Source organism: Quercus suber, unplaced genomic scaffold, assembly GCF_002906115.3.
Source record: "Quercus suber isolate HL8 unplaced genomic scaffold, Cork oak 2.0 scaffold_46, whole genome shotgun sequence".
Taxonomy (NCBI): domain Eukaryota; kingdom Viridiplantae; phylum Streptophyta; class Magnoliopsida; order Fagales; family Fagaceae; genus Quercus; species Quercus suber.
Genome location: NW_027069511.1, coordinates 899,296 through 922,190, shown reverse-complemented (window position 1 = coordinate 922,190; position 22,895 = coordinate 899,296). Strand labels below are relative to the sequence as shown.

Below are 22,895 nucleotides of genomic sequence, written 5' to 3'. Positions count from 1 at the left end.
AATGTAGCACAAATAATGTAAGAATTATTTCACAATGTTATCCAAATAGCTGTGTCAATCATTATCGCATTATTGGTTATTTGGAAACATATTTTACTGCGGTAAAATAACCGGAAATTGAATTTGATCATTTAATTCCTTAATGTGCAAAGTTGATTTAAATCATCTAAAATCAATCAACATGGTCTAAATTCTTCTTTCAGTTTTGTTATTCCATTTTCTCCCTTTCATTTGGTTCAAATGCCTTAATAACTGTGTTTGGAGCGCCAAGAGCTTTATATTCAATGGCATTGCCTCCATTTTTTGTATGAGGAGAATCAAGTTCAAATCTCTTCTCTCATTTGTTGTAAACTATCAAATTATTTTAATAAAAAAAATCTATGATTGGAGAAAGTTGGATGCATGCAAATTTAAATAAAAGCATGTCACCAATATTCCCAATACAAAAAGGCTTTCAGCAACTTTATAAATTATCAATAGAACACAAAACCCATACATACACAAGTACACAACACAGTATACTTTTTATTTTTTATGCTGAATAGTGAATAGTGAATAGTGAATACATATACACCATACCAGAACCTGTAGTAGAAGTGTTCAATGCACTTGTACTATCAAGATACACATACACAAGTAGGATTGTCATCTAAAAGAAGAAAATAGCTTGAGGAAATCATTCCCCGAATGTTTCTACAAATGAGATTGAACTAGCACGCAATGACGCAAATACTCAACAGTGACATGAAAGAGGTTTCATTGATCTGTTTTGGTAGTTTCATGCTCTGCAGTCCAAGGAAAAAGTTGGTTATATTCGTTATTTCCAGGACTATATAAGAAAAAACAATGAATGTACACACAAGAACAACAATTGCATCTGCATGAAACCATTTAAATAAATGAATATGCAAGAACCATTCATAAGGTTGTGGGTCTTAAAAGGTGAAAATGTTAGTCGGAAAATCTAATTTGACAATTAAGATCATTTATCAAAATAATAAAAGACGTCCACACTTGCATTTATGCAGAATTAATAGGTATAAAAAGAAATATAACTTAAATGGCCAATTCATAACTCTTAGAATGGTCTTCAACAATTTTATGAGATAACTGATGACCGTCATTGATGATTTTATTATTTAGGCAAATTCAAATTTAAAAATATATAAAAGTACCTTAAACGTAGATTCTACCAAGTCCACCAAGGAGTATACCAGAACCAAGAAAGGCTTTTTTGATCATATGCAGTTCGCTGGTAACTTCCTTCATCTTCATTCTTTCTTTTGGTGACCCTATTGAACAAGCGAGTCCAATCTCAAGGATTGAGACTAAGCACTTCTGCACATTGGCATCCATTTGACATAGGTTTGCAATACCTTGAGCTCCTTCGTCTACTTGAATCTCGTTGTCATTTCTAGCTGCCACTATTGCTGTCGGCACAACATCAACTTCTTTTGGTAGAAGGATTGGGTCTACAATTTGAACAACTCTTTTTGGCAATCCCATCTTAGCAAAATTGTGGAGATTGAGACCATCTTTAAACATTTCATCAGTTGGTCTCTTTCCTATGAACATCTCCAGTAGTAATATTCCATAGCTATACACGTCACCTTCTATTGATGCCTTATCACCCATGCCATACTCTACAAATTATGATTTGTAAGGAAATTTTGCAGTTGTTGTTCATAGTGATATTTGGAATTTAATGCAACTGAAATTTCATTTGATTCATTAAAAAAGCATAAAGAAATTGAAAACAAGAACATGAAGATAGAAGCCATCATTTCAAATTTTCAAGTTAGAAGCATTCATCATTTGTACAATAGAAAAGGGTTGTTGGAAGGAGTCAAGGAGGCAATATTGATGATTTATATGTAGCACGGAAAATATGGTTAATGGTTGGCAGCTCCCATGTTCAACTAAACTTATGGTTCTTATTCTTTTATTCAAGCAAATAATAATAATAATAATAATCAACGTAGTTCCTAACTTCTTATTGTTGTCCGTTACTTAAATTCTCCGTTGACAACTTGTTCAGCACAGGACACATGAATAAATGTCATAAAACTATATATAGCACAGATCTGTTTTGTCTGTGACCAGCTCTACTTATTTTGCTATAAAAAATTGACAAGCTATCATCAGTCTTCACAAACATATGGTTTTGGGGAAATAAATGCTTGAAAAACAAATATACAAAGCTTAGTCAATGGATAGTCAGCACTCAGTCTCAGCGCTTCTATCGGTGCAAATTGAGAGAGAGAGAGAGAGAGAGAGAGAGAGAATTTAAGTATCCTCTTTTGATAGTAGTACAGTAATTGCCAAAAATAATACATCTATAAAGAATTGTAAAGATGTAAAGAATTGTAAAGAATTTAAAGATATTTAAGCCTTTAAGGATATAGCTAGAAGAATTGTAAAGATATTACCTGGAGCAGCATAACCAATTGTTCCCTTTATCCCAATTGTACTAGTTTGATTTTCAGAAGAATCATCAACAGTTGAGAGGAGCTTCGCTAAGCCAAAGTCGCTTACATGAGCAACCATGTCTTTGTCAAGGAGAACATTGCTTGGCTTTAAATCACAATGAATGATTGGTTGCACAGAATAGTTGTGAAGATAATCTATCGCAGAAGCCACATCTAGTGCAACATTTATTCTTTGAAGAAGGCTCAAGTTCCTTGATTGATTTTCGTTGTCTAGTTCGGGATGCAGCCAAATATCTAAGCTCCCATTTGCCATGAATTCAAAGACTAGAGCTTTGAATTGATTCCCACTGTAATCTGTGCTAGAGCAACAAGTTAATATCTTAACAAGATTCCGATGCCGAATAATTCGTAATGCATTGCATTCGGCCATAAAACTTTTGAAAGCTCCCTTGTGTTGAAGGTTAAGGACCTTTATAGCAACTAGTTTTTCTTCTTGATCAAGAGTTCCTTTATATACTGAGCCAAAACTTCCAGATCCAATTAAATTATCCGGAGAAAATCCACAAGTTGCATTATAGAGGTCTTGGTACGAAACACTTGGAAGGAGGTCCATTGTTGAAAACATAGAAGGTGATTTCTAAAAACTAAAAAAGTAGGTTATTTATTGTTCTTAACTACTTTTGTAAAATAAAAATAGAACAATGGAAATAATTACAATTGCTAGCTTGTAGCCAAATGAGTTTCTTGGTTTCATGACCTCTACTGGGCATTTTGGCAACTGCAATTTTGGTATACCACCACAGAGTTTAGTATTTCCGATCAATGATATAGCACTTGTGTTTCTGAAAACTCCTTCAATTGGTACATCACCCTCAAAATTATTAAATGAAAGATTCAAATTTTCTAAATAACGAAGCTTCTCCAAACCCTTTGGAAGGGATCCTGATAGGTTATTTTGTGAAACATCTAGATGTTGAAGACCTTTCAAAGAAGCCATAGATGATGGTATTACTCCTTCAAAGGAATTCCCATGCAGGTCAAGGAGTTCCAACATCAAACAATCTCCTATAGATGTAGGAATTTCACCAGACAGATTATTGTTAGAGAAATCCAAATAGTTTATATTTTTCAAATCACCTACTTCAAATGGTAGTTTGCCAGTAAACGAGTTATGTGACAAATCGAGGGATATTAGTGCAAAGGAAGAAGGACCAATAAGCTGTTTGGGTATGGATGCACCAAGGTTATTTTGTGAAATGTTCAAGTATTGCAAATTTTGGCAGTTTACTATAGTTGGAGGTATAGTTCCTTCAAATCTGTTTTCCTCTAAAACAAGTGCAAACAACCGAGTAAGGTTGCCTATGATGGTTGGTATTTCTCCAGACAATCTGTTTCCATTTAAAAATAATACTTGCATCTTTTGAAACTTCCCAAAATTAGTAGGAACAATGCCGGTGAAGTAATTATAATCTAAGCCCAAGATAATTAAGTTAACAAGATTATCTAATGATGCAGGAATAGTTCCAGAAATTCCATTGCCTCCTATATATAAGTCAGTGAGTTGGGTTGACAAGTTGGATATAGAACTAGGCAAAACACCTGCGAAATAGTTTCTACTCATACCCAATACATTGAGTTTACTACAATTTGTCAAAGATGTTAAGAAATGTAAACTCTTTCCAAGATGATTGTGATCCAAATTTAGCCAGGAAAGATCCAACAGATTTCCCAAATTAGTTGGAACTGATCCTAGAAAATTGTTATTACCTAAATCAATCATTTGAAGCTGAGTTGCATTACATAGTGAAGTAGGGACTGGTCCATAGAACATATTTACACCAAATAGAAGTTCTCGGAGATTAGGAAGAGTGAGGCCTATGTTGGCTGGAAGTGTGCCATTAAGTTTGCTGCTTGAAACTGAAATAATTTGGAGAGAAGACACATTATAAAGAGAGGAAGGGATTGTACCTGACAATTTATTTTCATCAATTGAGAACCATACTAAGCCTTTTAATTGGCCTATGGTATCTGGAATATTTCCCACCAAATTATTGAACCCCACACGGAAAGATTTGAGCGAAGAAAGATTTCCTAGAGAAGGTGGGATTCCTCCTGCCAAATTATTTCTGGAAATCGCAAGTCCTTGTAGTCTCATTAAAGAGCCTAGCTCCTCTGGAATTTTCCCTGTAAGCTTATTCCGATAAAGATGTATCCACCTGAGATTGGAGCAGAAGGACAAGTTAGATGGTATTTCCCCTCCCAACGTGTTATTGTTGAGATGGAGTTGTTGCAGTCGGAACAAATGACCGAATTCTTGTGGAATTTTGCCATAGAAGCTGTTATTTTGGAGGTTGATGAACCTAAGAAAGGTGAGGTTTCCAATAGCAGGTGATATAGATCCGCCTAAGTTGTAGCCCTGGAGGTCCAAGCCTGTGACCCTTTGGTGCCGACGGCCGCATGTGATTCCATGCCAATTGCAGAAGTGCATAGAGGCATTCCATGAACTCAATATCTGATATGGATCATGAGGTATAAATTCTTTGAATTTGAGTAAAGCCAAACGATCAGTCTCGTTTGTTGGAGCGGTGGCAGTAATGGCCACGGGTTGCAGGCAGAGGAGACTACTTGCGGAAAAGAGAAGAATCACACGAAGGTGTATAGAACAAAATGCGCAAATTTTGGTCTGGTGAAGCGTCATTTGGTTTTGAAAAAGGAAAAGCGAGAAGCTGGTGAAATAAGGAACCAGGTGGAATGGAGGCTAATAAATAATAATAAACAAGGGCCACGGCATATGCATTTATATTGAAACAAAATATCAACAAAAAAAAAAATTATTTTTGAGGTGAACAAAATATCAGTTGGCATTATACGAGGAGACTTTCTACTTGTTTTATTCCCACTTTTGCATTTATATTGAAACAAAATATTAATTGGCATTATACGAGGAGACTTAATTTTAAAGGCCCGTTTGGTACATGTGTTAAAAAACTGAAAATTATTGTTTAAAAACATTTGTAGAAATACGTGTATATGAAAAAATGTGTGAAAAATACGTGTAATATTGTTTAAAAACTGAAAATTATTGTTTGAAAACACAAACCAAACACCCCCTAACAAATCAATCAATATCAATAATAGATTAAACTCGTCACACACGCTTTTGTGCATGCAATAATACTCTTTTTTGTTTTTATTTTTTTATTTTTTATAAGGGTTTATTTGTTTATTTGATTTAATATTATAATGTTTAAAAGTAATATATAAATAACCATGTGTACTTTTTTTCAAAGAAAGATGTAAAGTAACTTGGAAAAATGTTTACAAATGAGAAAGAGATAATATCCTAAGTTTTAGGCTGAATGGAGAAGATAAATGAAAAAACCTAAAACTTAGGAACGGTAAATTATTCTTTTAACTGGTTTGTGTTTTTTAATTTTAAAATTATTTAACTAAAAGATAGGGGTATTTTAGAAAATTTAAGAATTTGTGTGAGGGTATTTTAGCACGCAAAATGTTGAAACCCAAATGGGGAATCCTTATGCGAGAAAGTATAAGGTTCTGCCATATGGCGCACTCTTTAAAAAAAGAATTAAAATACTCTTAAGTCAAAAGATAAGAAATAAAAAATATAGATTTTTTTGTTTCTTTGGTTCAATGTTTCAAGATTTTTCCTACTAAAGAATAAGAATTCTTTGTAAGACTATTTATTTTCTATAGTTCAATGTTTCAAGATAAATCTCTTGCACTTCTACTCCTTTATATATAACCCATAACCCTTTATGTATCTCATCTCAAATACATTCCTACCAAGAATGATGCCATTTATCCTCAAACTTTCAATAACATCAACCTAACTCCAATTTCGTTGTCCTTTCTAATCTTAACCCGTATGAGTTAACTATACCAAGGAAGAGGGCATGGATTTTTTATTGAGTGATGACTAATTATAGTTTTGAAGCTAAGGTGAAAAGTTATGGGTTCTATAAAGGTTGTGATTGCTTTGGGTGTTTGGTGTGGGAAAGCCAAAAATGAATTATGTTTTAGAAGTTAGTGAAATAAAAAGAAACCTTTCTAATTGATTATTGATGAGATTAGTTTTTTTTTTTTTTTTTAATAATATTCTAAATTTTAAATTAAATGGAAAAGATTAAAAAAAAAAAAAAAAAACTAAAACTTAAAAACGCTAAATTATTCTTTTAACTGATTTATGTTTTTTAATTTTAAAATTATTTAATTAAAAGATATAGTATTTTAAGGCTTGGGTACAGGGCCTACAGGCACTTTTTTTCTTTTTTTCTTTTTTCCGAAATGGCACAAGACTAGCCCAACCAATCCCAGCATATCCTACCTATTAATTCTCTAAGGTTCTATATACAAATGATGTGGCCCATCATTCCACTAAAAAATTTTCACCTATTTAAAATTGTTAGTTAAATTTTTTTTTAACTACTAGATAACTCTATAATTTCTCCGCTGGTTGATTCACAAAATGCTTGAGGAGACAACGGAAGTGATCAGCATACAATAAATGCTCTTTTAGTTTTGGCTACTTGGGTTGCTTCTGTGACCTTCCAAGCAGGAGTCAACCCTCGTGGTGCTACTACTAGTATTGTGACTAGCTATACGAATCCAAGCCTTCTCAGCCCTCCTAATTATAGGGATACACATAAACCTGGACAGTCCATTTTAGCTAATAATAAGATATCCTATGGCGTTTATATTGTCTGCAACCCTGCGGCGTTTTCTATGTCGAGACCAATATTCCCAGGCTACAGAGAGACCAATTCTCTCTACTAAAAAGTTGCGTGCACCATTTTTATGCAGAGTCTGCATAATTCTTTTTTTTGGTAGTCTACAATATTTGATCAACCTGATTGGCATGCTATCAGAATAATCATAGAGAGGCTGGAGGGAATAAATCGATAATGTTAAAATGAATATGTAAATCTTAGTCAGAAGTCTGTTAGAGATGCTGGACAACTTGATCAAAATCATGATTTGAAATATTTGAGGAGCTAAGTAGTTATTTACTTGGAGCTACATTACCAATTGAACCTTTAATTCCAAACGTGCTAGTTTGATTTAGAGAAATATCATTGGTTGAGGAAGGAGCCCTACCAAGCCAAAGTCATATGATTGGAATTAATTTTTCTTACAACTTGTCGGGACACACCATGTATCTATCTTTTCTTTGTTCATCAATGTAATTTTTCTTCTTTTATTTTGTTTCTCCTCATGATTCCATTACTCCTAAATATGTAACTATTTATATGTCTAAGACATCTAATGTACTACATGACTACTTTAGTTTTTATATTCTTGCATCTCACTTTCGCGATATATATAAGAGATGCCATTTTTTTGTAAAAGAATCGGTGAATGAAAGTATAAATTTCTTCTATATTAATATTAGTTTCCTTTCAAATAGTGTTTTGTGTTTGTGTAACTGGTATTAGAGTCTACTACTACCCATCTAAATAAAATATCTGTTCTCTTTGAGGGTTTGTGAATAGGTGTGAAGCAGTTTACCTTCCCTATTGCTTTCAAGTCAAAAAAAAAAATTCATGATTGTCTTATGAGAGACCATTTCTTCCAAGCAGTTGTTTATTACTGTTGTAATAATTGCTTTTCTTGCTTTTTCTAATTAACCTAGGGGGCGTAATCCATCCAACGCCTTATGGAGGTAATTCAACCAAGGTATCTAGAGTTTTGAATAGCAACTTCCACTTATTCCTTTTTTTTTTAGATGAGGATAATGTATATGGTTGTCAAAACATACCGTGACATTAATTGAGCCAAACAAATGTATTGGACTCATAGAGTGCATGATTTTTTTTTTTTTAAGCAGGCACTTTGTTCCCCGAAGCTCTATCAAAGATGTTCATTGAATATATCCATACAATATAATGGAGCATTTGAACATTCATGTTGTGGTTCTTGAATGTACAATGACTGAATCTTTTTTGTTGTTGGTTTAAATCTGTCAGTATTGTTTTAGTAAATCTGATTGAATATGGAAAGCAGTCATGGGATTCTAAATTTCTCTCTAATTTTGTTTATCGGTTGTTCTTTTTTTTTATAGCACAATTTGAGTATATTAGAATTGGTTTGATATTTAGTTTGAGCATATAGTAATGGGCCCTTGGTATATTTGATTAAGTTGTTGAACCTTGAACCCCAAGTGAAAATGATGCATAACACCTGATTTGCTGAGTTTGACTATTGTTTTCAAGCAAAAATAGCCAAATACTACTATTTTTCAAAATTATTAATATTTTATCACTGTTTGAGAAATATTTAATAATATAATACTTTTTAAAACTTGAGTGTATGAAACTCGAGTTTGACATGAAACTCAAATTTAACAAAATCGAGTACCATACAAAAGATCTTTTGGTATTTGAGTCCATTCCAACGTGTTACTCGATTATTATGTAACATCAATTTCCGCTTCCACAGCACTCACACAGTCGACGTCACACGGTCAACAATTGTGGCTTTGGGTTTCTTTTTTTTTTCTTTCTTTTGTCAGGGTCACGTAGGAAAAGGTAGCGAAAGAGAGCCAACAATTGTGACTTTGGGTTTCTCTTTTTTCTTTCTTCTTCCTTTTGTCAAAGGTAGCGAAAGAGAGCCAACAATTGTGACTTTGGGTTTCTCTTTTTTCTTTCTTCTTCCTTTTGTCAGGGTCACACACATAGGTCTTATAAATAAATAGGTCTTAAAAAAAAATTGATTTCAAATGAATTTGCAAAGTATCCACACATAGCGCAGGAAATTATCTAGTTATCTTGCAAAGTACAGTGGAAACTTAAAGTTCAACATGTGGGAAAGGCAACGTGGTAGGGCAAGAAAATTTACTTTCTTGAAAAATACTGCATTTACGACATTTTCATAATAAATCTCAGGTGTCAATTCAATTGTTTATTGGTTCTTATTTGAGTCTCCACTAATATCATTTTTTTTGTCCACCACTAATATTTGCTGTAAAAATGTTGTGAAATGTTGTATCATTTCCCATTTAATACCTTATGAAGTGTCAAACATGATGAAAATTATCTGGTCCAATGATCCAGTGTGGGGTTGCTAAAACAGTCCAAGCATCTAAATATGGATTTTATCAATAAGCTAACCAGGAAATTATGAACAAAATGCGCAAATTTTGGTCTGTCGAAGTGTGGTTTGGTTTTGAAAAATGAAAAGCAAGAAGTTGGTGAAATAAGAAACCAAGTGGAATGGAGGCTAATAAATAATAATGGATAATGCTAACGAGTGCCCAAAGAACATTGGTTAACAATCAATTTTAGAAAAATTTTGACACCACTTTTATGGGAAATGAAAAAACTATCAAAACATTAATTACTTTTTTTTTTTCCTATAAAAATTTTCTTTAAATAAATTATTAACTAATACCCTAATGTAGCGTTTGGTACGGGAAAATCCACATTACTCCTAGCATCCAGATTCTTAGGAATATGATTCCTAAGAATCACATTTCTAAGAATGTAACTATTCCTATGTTTGGTATATTCTCAGGAATCTTAAATGAATTATTTATTTTTCTCATTCTATCCTTAGACTTAAATGTGAACTACCAAGTCATTTAAAAAAAAGAGTTAAAATTGTCAATATAAAAAAAATACAATTTCCTTTAAGCTTAAGAATCTAGATTCCCACCAGTTTTAAATGGAATCCACATTCCTACTAAGAGCGGTTTAAGGGGGAAATCCAGATTCCCCTGGCATCTGATTCCATAGCATGATTTGCAACCAAACATGAAAATCTCTAAACATTTTTAAGAATCCTAAAACATTACCTTGTACCAAACGCCACGTAAAGGCATTCGTTAGCATTTATCAATAATAATTAGCCTCACCGCCCTTGGGTCATGGGCCACAGCATATGCATTTATATTGAAACAAAATATCAAAAAAAAATTCTTTTTTTTTTTTGAGGTGAACAAGGTATCAACTTTTATGTCAAATCGTTTGTGACAAAAATCAAACGTTCATTAAGTAATATAAAATAAAATAAATTTTATTAAGATTGATTGGCATTATATGAGGAGACTTGACCTTAGTCTTTCTACTTGTTTTATTCCCACTTTTTGACTCTTCCCGATTTTAATTATTAGTCAATATCAAATTTCAAACGTATGCTAGCTGTAAGCCTGTAATATCGCCCGAAATTTTGATACACAGAGGATTGCAGTGTCAAACACGGTGGAAAATTACCTTTCTCTTTTTCTTCTTATTTTCTTTTAATTAAATCAAATCAATCAATATCAATATACATAGACTAAACTCGTCACACACGTTTATGCATGCAATAATACTCTTTTTTGTTTATTTCATTTAGTATTATAATGTTTAAAAGTGATATATAAATAATCGTGTGTATTTAAAAAATATATATATATATATGTAAAGTAACTTGGAATAATGTTTAAAAATGAGATAGAGATAGTGTCCCAAGTTTTAGGCAGATTATTCTTTTAACTGGTTTGTGTTTTTAATTTTAAAATTACTCCATTTAACTAAAAGATATGAGTATTTTAAAAATTTTAAGAATTTGTGTAAGGGTATTTTAGTATACAAAATGTTGAAACTCAAACGGGGAATCCTTATGCGAAAAAGCATAAGGTTCTACCATGTGACGCTTGGATAGGTGATAATACTCTTTTGCGCATTCAATAATACTCCAAGTTCACAGACATCATACACACTTTTGCAAATTCAATAATACATTTTTTTTTTTTTTTTAGTGTTATAATGTTTGAAAGTGATATATAAATAATCGTATGCAATTTTTTTTAAAGAAAGATGTAAGGTAACTTGGAATAATGTTTAAAAATGAGATATAAATAGTGTCCTAAGTTTTAAGCTGAATAGAGAAGATTTAAAAAAAAAAAAAACCTAAACGTAAAAACAGTAAATTATTCTTTTAATTGGTTTGTGTTTTTTGATTTTTAAATTACTCTATTTAACTAAAAGATAGAGGTATTTTAAGGCTTGGGTACAGGCATTTTTTTTTTCAAAATGGCACAAGACCAGCCAACCAATCCAACATATCCTACCTTTAATTCTCCAAGGTCTGACGTTGATGCTGATTCAAAAATGCTTAAGGAACAACGAAAGTGATCAGCATACAATAAAAGGCGAAAATACACTATTAATCNTTTTACTCTCTTTTAATTAAAATGATTTTTTTATTCCAATCTCTATAATTCATATTCTTAGCAAATTAATCCTTATTTTCTTATAATTTTCTTTGTCTTTCTTGTACTTTCTTTATAACCAAACGAATCAAAACAAAATAAATAAATTAAACATATTTTTTGTCTTTTGTTTTATTTTATTTTTATTGCTTTCGTTATTTTTTCAGAAGAACATGTTCATGTTCTTTATGTTCTTCCCCATAATCAATCTCCAACAAAGAACCAAACCCCAAACCCAGATCTTAACCAAACACCAAACCCATATCTCCAACAAAGCAAACCTTAGCTTTCAAACCCATAAATTTTCTTAGCAAACAAACACAGAAAAATCGATAGGAAAAACAAACAAAACCCCCCCAAATCACCACCACCAAATCAAAGAACATGAACATCAAATCCAAGCAAAAGAATAAAAACCCAACATCTAGTAAAGCACCACCACCGAATCAAATCTTCCAAAATTTCCCAACAACCAGCAAAGCCTTAACATCAAATCTACAAAAATCCTAAGCTAAAAACTTCCAATTCAACCTTAAAGAGAGGAAAAGAGAGACGGTGAGGTAGAAAGAGGTGTGAGAACCACTGATATCGGCTTCACAACCACTGATTTGGGATCCAATACCAAATCAATGACTGGGGTTTCGTACAACGGAGCCATAACTACACAAAAACAAAACTACCGAATCAACAACTATGGTGAGTTACTGAATCGGCAGACCTTCTCAATGGGTTCGATGGGTCGATGGGTTTTCTTTCTTTGATGGCAGTGGCGACCTTATCACTGAGTCTTGAACGAGTTCGACAGCAGTGAAGATGAGATTTTGAGATTAAAGAGAGTTTGGGTATGAGAGAGAGAGAGAGAGAGAGAGAGAGAGAGAGAGAGAGAGAGAACGAGAGAGAATTAGAGATGGAGAAAGTTTAGAGATGTTTTAAATTCTAATGACTGATGAGGTTAAAGAAAAAGAAAAAGAATTAAAAAGATCATTATTTTTGTTTTTTTAAGAAATAATTTTAATTAAATTAGATTTAAGGTTTTTTTAGTTTAATTTCTTTTCTTTTTTTATAAATTTTCTAATGTGGCCTTTTTTAAATTAAACTGCTGACGTGGCATTTAAAAAATGCCAAATAATTTTTTTTAATAATATTTTAATGGCCACATTAGCGCCATGTCAGCAAGCAGGGCACTCCGTCTGCCATGTAGGAGGTTTCCGTTAGTGGGTTGATAGCAAGGACCAAAATAGAATTGATTTTCTTTTTTTAGGGATTACATTAGTAGCAAAATCAATTTATGAATCAAAATGAGAATTTGCCCAAAATGTAAAGACCAAAAGTGTATTTTCACCTACAATAAATGCTCTTTTAGTTTTGGCTACTTTGATTGCTTCCGTGACCTTCCAAGCAAGAGTCAACCCTCCTCGTGGGGTTTGGTAAGAAAACCCACCCTCCGATCTTGCTCCTCCTCCTCCTGTTGGTGCTACTACTAGTACTATGACTAGCTATACCAACCCAAGCCTTCTCAGCCCTCCTAATTATAGGGATACACATAAACCTGGAAAGTCCATTTTAGCTAAAAATAGGATATCCTATGGTGTTTATATTGTCTGCAACACTGCTGCGTTTTCTAGGTCGAGACCAATATTCCCAGGCTACAGGGAGACCAAAATTCTCTCTACTAACCATTTTTATGCAGGGTCTGCATAATTCTATTTTTTGGTAGTCTACATATTTGATCAACCTGATTGGCATGCTATCAGAATAATCATAGAGAGGCCAGAGGGAATAAATCGATAATGCTAAAATGAATATGTAAATCTTAGTCAGAAGACTGTTAGAGATGCTGGTCAACTTGATCAAAATCATGATTTAAAATATTTGAGTTAAGTAGTTATTTACTTGGAGCAGCATAACCAATTGAACCTTTTAGTCCAAACGTGCTAGTTTGATTTAGAGAAACATCAGTGGTTGAGGAAAGGAGCCTTGCCAACCCAAAGTCATATGATTGGAATTTTTCTTACAACTTGTCGGGACACACCATGTATCTATCTTTTCTTTGTTCATCAATGTAATTTTTCTTCTTTTATTTTCTTTCTCCTCATGATTCCATTACTCCTACATATGTAACTATTTATCTAAGACATCTAATGTACTACGTGACTACTTTAGTTTTTATATTCTTGCATCTCACTTTCGCAATATATATATAAGAGATGCTATTTTTTGTAAAAGAATCGGTGAATGAAAATATGACTTTCTTCTATATTAATATAACCTTCCTTTCATATAGCCTTTTGTGTTTGTGTAACTGGTATTAGAGTCTACTACCCATCTAAATAAAATATCTATTCCCTTTGAGGGTTTGTGAATAGGTGTGAAGCAGTTTACCTTCCCTATTGCTTTCAAGTCAAAAAAAAAAATAATAATAATAATCATGATTGTCTTATGAGAGACCATTTCTTCCAAGCAGTTGTTTATAACTGTTGTAATAATTGCTTTTCTTGCTTTTTCTAATTAACCTAGGGGGCATAATCCATCCAACGCCTTATGGAGGTAACAACTTCAACTAAGGTATCTAGAGTTTTGAATAGCAACTTCCACTTCTTTTTTGAATCGCAACTTCCACTTCTTTTTTACCACTTCCTTTTTTTTAGATGAGGATAATACATATGGTTGTCAAAACATTCCGTGACGTTAATTGAGCCTAACAAATGTATTGGACTCATAGAGTGCATGATTTTTTTTTGTTTTTAAAACAGGCACTTTGTTCCCCAAAGCTCTATCAAAGATGTTCATTGAATATCCATACAATATAATGGAGCATTTGAACGTTCCTGTTGTGGTTCTTGAATGTACAATGACTGAATCGTTTTTGCTGTTGGTTTAAATCTATCAGTATTGTTTTAGTAAATCTGATTGAATGTGGAAAGCAGTCATGGGATTCTAAATTACTCTCTAATTTTGTTTAACAGTTTTTTTTTAGCACAATTTGAGTATATTAGAATTGGTTTGATATTTAGTTTGAACATATAGTAATGGGACCTTGGTATATTTGGTTAAGTTGTTGAACCTTGAACCTCAAGTGAAAATGAAGCATAACACCAGTACTTTGATTTGCTGAGTTTGACTATTGTTTATTCATTTATTTTATGAATTTACTATAAGAAAATTGCCATTTCTTTCAGGTTGTCAATTCACTTTGTGTTTTTCCTAATTTCTCAGATGATTTGTAAGCTGTTGGATTTAGTAATCTGCTTTGATGCTTGTCTTTCATGTCTATTGGGTTTTGCTATTGCTATGGTTGATTCAAACTTTTGGCCTTCACTTGCATATTACTATCTTCTGAAACCTCCAGCTTGATTGGTTGGCATCTTAAATGCCTATTGTTGCCTTTGAAAGTATTTTGTACCGAGTTTTGAGGAAAGACAGTTTTTGTGTTAGGTACTTACTATACTTACCAGGTCCTTCACTTGCATATTACCATGGTTTTAAAAATTGATACGGACAAAGAACCGTAAAAAAGACTGATTACCAGTTTTTTGGTCCGATCGGAGTCGAATCGGTGATGTCATAATTAATAATTTTATAATTAAAAAAAATAAATAAATTATATATTAATTTTCTAGTAACTAATAATATTTAGTTTAAAAAATTTATATCATAAAAGTTTAATCAAAATCATTAAATAACTCCCCTACCATTACACCTATCTCCATTGGCATTAAATTTTCTCTACCTCCGGTCCTCCACCCCACTTTCTTAGGAATGGCAACGGGTCGGGTTCGGGCCGGGTTTTTTCATGCCCGGACCCGACCCGCGGGTCTTTCTTAGAAACCCAGACCCGGCCCGTTTATTAAACGGGTTTTTTTCTTAACCCCGAACCCGCCCCGTCGGGCCTCCGCGGGCCCCGCGGGCCCCGTCCCCTCATGCTCAGCCAAGCCCAAAATCAGAACCACAAACATCCATTATGATTTTTAGGCCCAAAATCACAACCATAAACATAAACACAGACCAAACACGATCAGATTTGTGATTTTCCCTTTCAAAATCACAAACCAAACACAAATTTAGATCTGTGATTTTCCCTTTCAAAATCACAAACCAAACACAAACACAAACTCACATTAAGACGAACTGAACCCAGAAAAAAAAAAGAAAAAAGAAAAAAGAAAAAACGAACTGAACCCAGAAAAAAAAAAAAACTCAACCCAGAAAAAAAGAAAAAAGAAAAAACGAACTGAACCCAGAAAAAGAAAAAAGAAAAAAATGGAGATCGAGGTGGAGCGACGCCGGAGGCCATGGGCGAGGAAGATGAGAAGGGCAGAGGGCTGGGTTTCAGTGTGAGATCAACGACGGCGAGGACGAAACGGAGTTGAGAGAGCTGTGCTTGACTGCTTGTGCGCTCCGTGTGAGTGAGAGAGCTGAGAGATGAAGAGGGAGAGGCGGTTGTGTGAGACAGTGACAGTGAGTGAGAGAGACTGTGAGCTGGAGATGAGAGGCGGAGGTGTGAGGGTGAGGAGAAATGAAATGAGGGTGAGGAGAAACTGAGGGAGGCGTGAGATGAGTGATAGGGTTAGTTATAGTTATATATATATAGGGGGGTTTTTTGTAATTTTATAGTAACCGGGTTATATCCGGGTCGGGTTTCGGGTCGGGTTTCGGATTTTTTTAATAAAATCCGGACCCGACCCGGACCCGTTTCGGGTTTTTTTTTAAAAACCCATACCCGGCCCTATTTCTAATCGGACCGGGTAAAATCCGGCCCATTAGGATCGGGCCGGACCGGGTACCCGCGGATCGGGCATAAATTGCCATCCCTGACTTTCTTCTCCTTTTCCCGTGAATCAGTTCATCAATTCAAAATTTGCTTGCATTAAGTTCTCCACCTACCCCCACTTTCTTCTCATTTTCCCATTCAGTCAATACTTGCTTCTAGCCTTCTACACAAAATCCAAAACTATTGCTTCGCTCTTCATTTCTTCTCCTCATTTTACACATCTTCCTCTGTCTCTCTCTCTGCCAAGCAAAGTTCAACCTCACTCCACAACTAGCACATTCCCAAAATATCATTTCTTTTACAACAGATCAATGTTGCTTCTTCCCCAAATTTCGTTTCTTTCACAAGAACTGAAGATGAGAAAAGATTAAGTGTTCTTCAGTTCTTGACCTTTGAAGCTCGTTCATTTGCTCAAAATATCACAAGGCCGAGAGAAAAAGGAGGCTAAGGCAGAGACGTGTGAGGGAAAAAGGCGACCACCAAATTTCAAAGCTGAACAGAGAAGACGAGAAAGAGTGAGAGAAAAAAAAAAAATTCAGAGGAAACGGAGGCTGAAAGTGTGAGAGAGGGTTGTGAAGGAAAGAAAAAGAGAGGATATGAGTTTTTAGGGTTAGGTTTCCCCAAAACAACGTAGTTTTAGGTTGGGAAAAATGTCAAAAACGGTGTAGTTTTTAGTCTCAACACAACCGGCCAATAATCGGTTCAACCATACCAGTTTCTGGTTTCACAGTTAAACCATTTTTAGTTACTTTCCGGTTTTTAATCATAACCAAACCAGATTAGTGGCCGGTTTCTGATTGAACCGGTCAAACCGGCCGGTCCGGTTCGGTTTTTTAAAACCATGCATATTACCATCCTCTGTATGTCAGACAGTTATGCACTACACAAATTTTGGAAATATTTTCTCTTTACAGGGTTCAAGTGTGCTCAAATCTTCAATTCCTTGTATCATGTTGGTTCCTCTTTGACTAGTTTTATCAAAAACTAAACAGTTATTATGAATTGACATGATTTGCTCGCTTTTAAATGAAGTGAGGGGCTGACCCTTTTTTTTTTTTTACTTGATAAAAACTGCTACTTGGCATTTTATTTTTTTGGTTTGCAAGAATTGAACTTCTAGCGGCATGATCAACTTTGTGAGTGGGTTCGATGAAGGCATGTATTTTTGGGAGGTTACTTGGATCCAGAAGTTAAGTAGCATCCACGGTGGCTTTAAGGATTTAGTGCATAGGAAAAGGACTGTAGCAAAGACCAAAATATTTAAGAATATTTATCAGTAGTGGCAAAAAATGCCTGCATGTGTTACTAGTGTTTCAATAGTTATAGATACTAGCTTGTAACCCGTGCGCTATGCGGGATTTTTAAAGCAATAAAAATATAACACTTCAAACATTGGCATATAAATTAGCTTAAAAATAAATTGATAAGATTTTATATAAATTATACAATAGCTTTCAATAGAAACTGGAATGTACCAAAAGTGCAAATTTATTTTAGCTTACAAAGAAATTAATGAGATGTTATATAAATAATAGATTAGCTTTCAATAGAAACTGGAATGTACGTAGTGCACATTTATTTTATTGAAGGAAACCATTTAAATCATTCTTAATAAATATTAAAAGCACCCAAAATTAGACTCAGCAATTTCTTTTGATACAAAATCAAAATCGTATAGCTTTTTGGCAATCCAAATCACAATTTCTGGCTATATCTTATCCCTTTCCTACTAGAATCCCATATTGCCAATCATGAAAACTGTTCACTATCCTATCTGGGTTTAACATTTAAGTTTCAGTAACTTCCAAGACTAGATCAAAAACATTTTGAAAATCTATGTTACCATCTGTAGGAATACAAAAGGAATCATCTTAAACGTATTTAAAGAAATTCTAAAGCTAAGCTTGAATAAAAATAACTTAATCTAACTTTAATAATACAGAAAACATGCAACAGAGATTCTATAATAATTTGAAGAAGGCAATAAGACTTACAACATTGAGTTTTCTATCATTCAGACCTCTTTCCCACCTTTATTGCAGCAGCTTCAGCTACGCCAGATGAAATCCCCATCTGAAATAAACTTTCTCTCACATTCACCACAGATTTTGAAAACCTCAAAGACCAGCAAGCAGCAACAAAGTAATAAATATATTTTCCCACTTAACCCGATTTTTTATAATAGCTTTCAATTTATTTGGACATTGTATTGTGAATGACAAATAGATGAATATTTAAAATAGATTTAAGTTACATATCTTTTAAATAATCCAAACCCAAAAAAATATATGTCGCAAGCACATTACTGATACCAAATGCTAAACAACAAAGGTTAGCACATTTCCTCTTAAAAAAAAAAAAAAAAAGGTTAGCACATTTGATGCACATGGTAGGATAAGTAATAAATCCCACAATTGGCTTGGGGAAGGATTACATTTATTCATACATTAAGGGAGTGTTGTAGAATGGTAACAGACCTCAAAAATGTCTAAGTGAAAGTTAATGCCTCCTTATTTAATAATTTGTAGTCTTTAGGTAATTTAACAATTTTAGCGAAAAGAAAAATCAGTTTAAATTTTACAATATAACAGCAGTAGTCAATTGCAGTAAATAAAGTAATCCTCAGAAAGAACATTTATCTCGTGCAACGAAGACTTCCATACTGTGATTATTCATACAGCTTATAATATTTCTTTAGTACTGGATCAAATGTCATTACCTAATTCTAGAAAATATAACGTGAAGGATTCTAGAAATAAAGGAATTAACTGCATGCTACAGATAACAGTTTTAAGAACATTTACATTTTGTAGCGACCAAGCGAATTTTTAAGATTTATGCACTTCTGCTAGGAAGTTAATATCTATATTTGGATGTATTTACAACCTTGTTGCACTCCCCTGAATATAGGAGCATGAAAAAATTAGTTTGAAATAAAACAGACATGCCTTTTCACAATTACTTGGAGCCTATCAAATTATCCTTTAATATAATATAATTGCAATCATGATCAAATAGTCTTAAAAGGTAAGAGTTTTGAAGTAAAACCTGAACATCCACTGAACCTATGGAAGAAATACAAAACATAAACTTCAAATATACTTTAACAGATAAACAAACCCATCCACAAAAAAATGCGAATTTAAAACTCGAATTTTCTTGATTCCTGCGCCAATAAATAAATAATTTTTAAAAAAAAAATCCAATTCCAACCCAAATGCCTTAATATAAACCAAAATCTAACCCCAAACCTAACTTAAAAAAATTCAACCAAAATACCCAAACCTAAACCTAAATTGATAATATTATTATGTTAAATATATTCAATGACAGAAGAAACAGAATCTAATAAAAGGGTATATAATAAAAATTTAATACAACAATTTAGCCAATAGCAAAACACAGTGCCATTCTTGAGTAAATAATGAACATAATTACAAAAAGCTAATGCACAGGATTCAAGTTTCTACAATGGCCATGATTTTGGCACTAAAATCAAGTTATGGCCAAAAGCAAATATCAAAACAACCTGTAATTTTGTTTTAAACAAAAGCTCCATTGCAACTACTAAATTCTAATGGAGATGGGGAAATAAAAAACATTAACTCCAAATATGCTTTAACATAAAAACAAAGCCATTCATCAACCAAAAAAAAAATGAATTTTGAAATTTTTTATTTATTTATTCTTGCATCAATACAAAACAAAACCAAGTCTAACCCAAATGCAAACCAAAATCTAACCCCCAAACCTTTAAAACAATCCAACCAAAATATCTTATCAAAAAACAAAAAAAATCCAACAAAAATACCCATAAAACAATTAAAACACACGATTAAAATACCGTTTTAACAAAAGGGTCTACCGTTTGGTTTTAAACTGTTTCAATATTAATAAAACACAAACAAAACAGCATGAACAAACAAAAAGTCAAATCAAAGGGCAGGGGTAAAACGAAAAAAAGAAAAAAGGAAAACCCAAGATTCCATATTCCTTGAGGCGCAGAGAGAAATACCACCGGACTACCACCACCGTCAGACAATTGAAACCATTAGAGGGAAAAAAAAAAAAAAAAAGTTACACAGTAGTTGAATTGGAAAAGAGTATACTACACTTACCTTCCTATAATTGCAGAGAAGGGATAGGCACTGTTGCACAATGGAGTGAAACTTATTTTCCTGGTTGGCTTGTATTTAGTTCCGACGAACTTTGTGTCTTTCTCTATCACCGTATCAAGCCTTACAAACGAATTTTAAGATTTAACCGGTTAGTTTTCTTTTTATATTGAGAGGCTATCAAAAGGTGTTTTAAGGCTGTGAAACAGTATAATTTATCGTATTTTAATAGTGAATGTGGCACTTTTTCTATTATTAATAATATTCTTACGTTATTTATAAAAAAAAAATAGTGAATGTGGCAGAAAGTTAGATGGCCATTTTTTCTCCATGGCAGCACTTCCTTAATTGCAGGAAAAGGCTTCTGCTATTATATATAGTACTAGCATTTAACCCGCACGATGCACGGGAATGTTTTACGTGTTAGAAGACATAACTTAACATAACAACAAATGTGTAGCTGTACAACTTGAACTTCAAGTTGTATAGCTACTCATTTATCCTTGTCTAGCTTGTAGGTATGCTATCTCTATTTTCATGAAGTTGTCATTCTTTAGTTCTCATACAAAAGCATCTTTTGTTTCCTGCAATGATGGACACTTTAAGTCTTTAATTAAATGATGCCTCAAGAAATGGTTAATATTAAATCAAGTTCAAATTTAGATTGCATTCCTTGTACTATATATTGACTTTGAAGCATTTAGAAGAAATTCTTATTAATATTTTCCTTATTCTAATGGCGACTTATTATATATAAATCGGATGTAAATAATCTAAAATCTTATTCATGAATAATAAAAAGTAATTGCAGAATCAAGCAATTAGTAAGGACTAAACAAATGCTAAAAAGGCTCAAACATTATTATCCATCTTCTTTGTTATGCTGTTGTTGCATTATCCATTTTTGTTTCTATTATAAAATGGTAAAGGAGCAAAAGTAATTTTAATGTTTGTTTATTGAATCAAAAAGTACATATTTGAAAATCTTCTTATACTTTTTTTGTGCTAATTTTTTTAAAAGAAATCAACAAATGAGATAGTTTCATATTAAAAAAAAAGTAACAAAGGGGAAATTAGGCTATCCTGACCTTTCAATTTAACTCAATAGCTGTAATCAAGTATAATTAGCTAAAATCTATAAAACATGGCAGGTTTAAATAAACAAACCACAAAAAATAAAAACATTTGAAGGTTGAGTAACACCAAACTCAAGTTTGATAACATAATTTAGCATCGCTACTTCATTTCATATATAAGTGATCAATAAAATGGAACATAGTGGTTATAATGAAGGTCATTCATATTAAAGTAGCATACTGAATCACGAAATTGAATATATATACTTTGGACAATGAAATGAAATTGGGCATTATATTAATGAACTAATTTATGGGGGAAAAAAAATCATAAAACTACATATCCAATCATTTTGACAAGAAACCAACTGTTTTAGAATTAGTACCTATAATTTTAAGAATTAAGATACGGACTTTGGCATTATAGGTATTCAACTACTATCAATTATTACACCAAAACCCGCAAACACCTGTAGGGAAAAATGATGGAGACCATAAACCATATGTAAAAACTCAGTTTGAAATTGCAATGAACAATTTCAGAATCATCATAAATTCAAATTCAAATTCCCTCAATCACGACAATGTAATCTTTGAGGTAGACTGAATTAAAAACCCCAGAAATACAAATTAGGCAAACTAATTAGAAAGCAAAGCCAAAACCAAAAAACAAAACAAAAGAGAATCCTAACAATATTTTTTGCTACTGAAAATTGAAGGGAAAAACCTAACTGAATCATAACATGGTTTTACAGTTCAGTCCAGTCCAAAACAAAAACTAATTGAATCCAAATACTTCTAAAGAGATGATCATGATCATCGACGTGAAAATTCCCTTTAAGAATCAAAGATGCACAATAGGGTCCTTTAGTTATATATTTAAATTGAATCATGTGAGTTTAAGTGTAAAAAGCACTATAATATTTAGACATACAAAACCTAAGAAATCATCCTATACTAAGCCAATCAAAAGCATTGAAGTAAGTATCTTAATTCTAGTAAGTTTACTCTAAAAAGTTATTTATGTAAAACTACTATTGGTACACTTTCCATGTTGTTTTCATTTATACTTTTAAATGTTTCCTTGAAATCAAAGTAAATAAGCAAATCACTGTAGTGTACCATTGTGTACAATAGCAACTCTGGCCCTTAAAAGTATAAGGGGGTGACTGTGGCCCTTAAAAGTATTCCTCTAGGCATAATTCAAACATATTACTGAAAAAAAAAAAAAAAAAAAAAAAAAAAACATGGATCGAAGATATAGCAACTAGCATCATACAGCTATGGCTA

At 32.9% G+C, this 22,895-nt stretch overlaps 1 long non-coding RNA gene and 1 pseudogene across 3 annotated transcripts in view; both read right to left on the bottom strand.

Moving 5' to 3' along the window:
- Positions 1-567: 567 nt before the first annotated feature.
- On the bottom strand, positions 568-5,173 carry LOC112010879 (putative receptor-like protein kinase At3g47110; annotated as a pseudogene).
- Positions 5,174-17,955: 12,782 nt separating this feature from the next.
- The window catches only part of LOC136066770 (uncharacterized), an 11,430-nt gene continuing 6,490 nt past the window's right edge, over positions 17,956-22,895 (bottom strand). For 2 of the 3 annotated variants that reach the window (XR_010628252.1, XR_010628251.1), the window contains exons 3-4: positions 20,533-20,652; positions 17,956-18,487 (exon numbers count right to left, since the gene is read on the bottom strand). This is a non-coding gene — a long non-coding RNA (uncharacterized LOC136066770). Of the gene's footprint in view, positions 18,488-20,532; positions 20,653-21,991; positions 22,076-22,895 lie in introns of all 3 variants that reach the window. The other variant, XR_010628253.1, reaches the window with a different exon arrangement.